Below are 3,088 nucleotides of genomic sequence, written 5' to 3' on the forward strand. Positions count from 1 at the left end.
TTCTAAAGGAATCCCAAATGGCAGAGTAGTGGAATTCCTGCTACATTAATTACAAAAGAAATTCCTGATGGAATTAAAATGATGAAAATAAAAATTCCTGCTGAAGAAAGCTTTGATGGAATTTCTGTTAAGGTAATCAATCGTATTAGATATTTATGAAGGGATTTCAGAGAAAAAATATTTGTGCTAGACGAATTTGTAGAAATTCCTGAAGAAATTTAGGAAAAAATCCAGAAGTAATTCCATATGCAAGAGTGTCTAAATTCCTGGAGGAACGGACAACATGGAGGAACTCCTGAAGACATTTTCGGAAAAATTGCTAGGAATTTCCTAATGAAATTCTGCAGGAATTTCCCGAAGAACTGCTGGAGAAGTTTTCTAAGGTACTGCTGGAGGAGTTTATGACAAAGGCTTTTTGAAGCACCACCAAGAAAATCCTGAAGAACATCTGAAAGAAAATTTCTGGAGAAATCCTTGAAGAAATTTTTGAAATAATTCAGAAAGTAATTCTTGAAGAACCGTATCGTGGAAGAATTCTTGTAACAACTTTTCGAGAAACTCCATAAGCAACTACTGGAAAAAAAATTTCCTGGAGTTTTTTTTATAGATTTTCTCCAGAATTTCCTTCGAAAATTTCTTCAGTAGTGACTTGAGTGTTTGAGTTACTTCTACGAAAATGCCTTGGGAAATCCCTCAAGACTTCTTTCGGAAATTCCTACAGGAGTTCTTTTGAAACACGTTAAGTAGTTTGCTCGGGATTCCTTCCAGGATTTCCTTCAGATCGGTGAAAAGCTCCTTGAGGAATTCCTGAAAGAACTTTTTTTCAAGATGCAGAACCCTGGGTGTGCCTCTGGGAAATTCTTGGAGAAATTCCCTCAATCACTGCTGGAGGAGTCCCTGAAACTACATTTCTAGTGATTCAAGGAAAAAAAACCTCTGGAGGAATTCCTGTATGAAATCACAGAGAGGAATGTCCAAAGGAACGGCTGAGAAAAAAATCCAGGTGAAACTTCTAAACGAACTTCCGGAAGAATTCCTAAACATTTTTTTTATCTGTATTAACGAGATTTTTAGCCCTACTTCCCTTCCGAAGGAAGAACTCACATTTTGTGAGTTTGTCGGGAGTGGGATTCGATCCCAGGTCCTCGGCGTGATAGTCAAGTGTTCTAACCATCACACCAGGTCCGTTAAACACCCCATAAAGAAATGGCATTATTGATGGAATTCCCATACTGCTACACTAATCCCATAAGAAATTGCTACTTGAGGAATCTTAGTGAAAATTCATGTTGGAGAAAGCTTTGCAGGAATTCCTGGTTGGGTTAATCGTTTAAGTAATTCATCGAGGAATCTCAGCAAAAAAAGTCGTGCTGTGGAAATTCGATTCCTGATAGAGGAATACCCGAAAAACTCCAGCTAGAATCATTTAATCAATTTATTTTTGGAGAAATGGTCAATTGAATTCCTGCAAGGAATTTCAAAATCATTGGTTAGGATCTCTTTTCACCGTACTTATGAGTTCCACAAATTCCAGAAGTTTGGCTTACGCAATTTGAACACTCGAAACAACTTCTTCTCAACAGATCGTCCCTAAAAATGTAGTTGAATGAACAAAACGTCCTATCTTTGAACTTTTTCCAAAAGTCGCAAGTTTCTGTGGACTTTTGGCAAGAAGTTTATAAAAAAGATAACTCGTTTGGAACGCAGCACAAAAAAGGGCAGGTTTGCGCTATAAAAGGTTCAAATTTGGTTCCCCGGAACTTCGGTATTACCTACAGTCTGTAGGCTACAGAAGTTGTCTTATTTAATACATCCTGAAATTACTTCGAGAGTTCGATTTTTTTTTTCAGAAGTTGCTTTTTAAATTCCTCCACAAGTTTCTTCGAAAATTGCTTCACGAAATTGAATTGAAAATTTCTCCAGGAGTTCCCTCATTAATTCCTAAAGGAGTTTGATTTGATGTTCCTGCAGAATATCTTTTGGGAAATCGTCTGTACATTTCTCCAGGTGTTTCTTTGCGAAACCATCCAGAAGTTTATACTAGAGCTTCATGAGGTATTCCATCAAAAGTTGCTTTTGGAATTCCTTCAGCAGTTCTTTCAAGAATTTCTAAAAGGAGTTCCGCCGTGAATTTGTTTAAAAGTTCCTTACGAAAGAGTAAATTACCCAAGACATTCCTCCATAAATTCTTACAGAATTTCTTTTGGAGCTGAGATTTATTCTTTCGAGAAGCCTTCAAGTAGATCCTTCGGGAATTACTCCAAGAGTATCTTCAGGAACCTCGCCAAGAACTCCTTCGTTATCCCCTTTGAAAGTTTTTCAAGAATCCCTCATGGAGTTTCTTTCGGGAATTCTCCAGGAGTTTATTCCAAAATTTCTCAAGAACTCTTGCAGGTGGTGTGTCAGGTTTTTGCCTTTTTCGTACACCAAAGTGTACTGAAAGGCTATATGTTCACTCAAAAATCGAATTTTTGATTGAAGGCTCGAGGGGTCAAGTCACATATACCAGTCAATTCAGTTCGACGAATTGAGATGATGTATGTTTTTTTTTTCCTCCCTACCTCCCTCAGCAGAGAAAACCGAATGGAAAAACTCTGCTACTTTCCCTCGATCCCCCTGGTACCACTGATGCGACAGCTTCAGGGGGGGCAATGCGCTCATGCGCTCTTCTTTTTCTGTGCTCATGCACATTTTCTCGCTTCTAAATTGGTTATTCTAATCGTTCAAGTGTTCGTATCTAACCCATCGCCATTCAGCGACACAGTTAGTACAAACATACATCAAATTTGTTATTCTATTGCCGTCCGTGTGCCATTTAGCACACCGGCTTTTTGTGCACGACTCGGATAGTCCCCGACGGTGGATCTACTCCGACACTGAAACTTCTTCCGTTACCAATACTTCCCAGGCTGATGCCAAGGTCGGTCCTGCGATTCCGGTTGGAGACAGCTTCCGGTTCACAGGCGCCCTGACGACCAAGCACCGGTGCTTTATCGCGGTCTACTCGGTCTAGTCCCCGGCGGTGGACGGACCTAGCCTACTCCGACAGAGAAAGACCCCGACGGTGGAAGTTCTCTCGACACCGATG

The sequence above is a fragment of the Aedes albopictus genome, chromosome 3, assembly GCF_035046485.1.
Source record: "Aedes albopictus strain Foshan chromosome 3, AalbF5, whole genome shotgun sequence".
NCBI classification, from domain to species: Eukaryota; Metazoa; Arthropoda; class Insecta; order Diptera; family Culicidae; genus Aedes; species Aedes albopictus.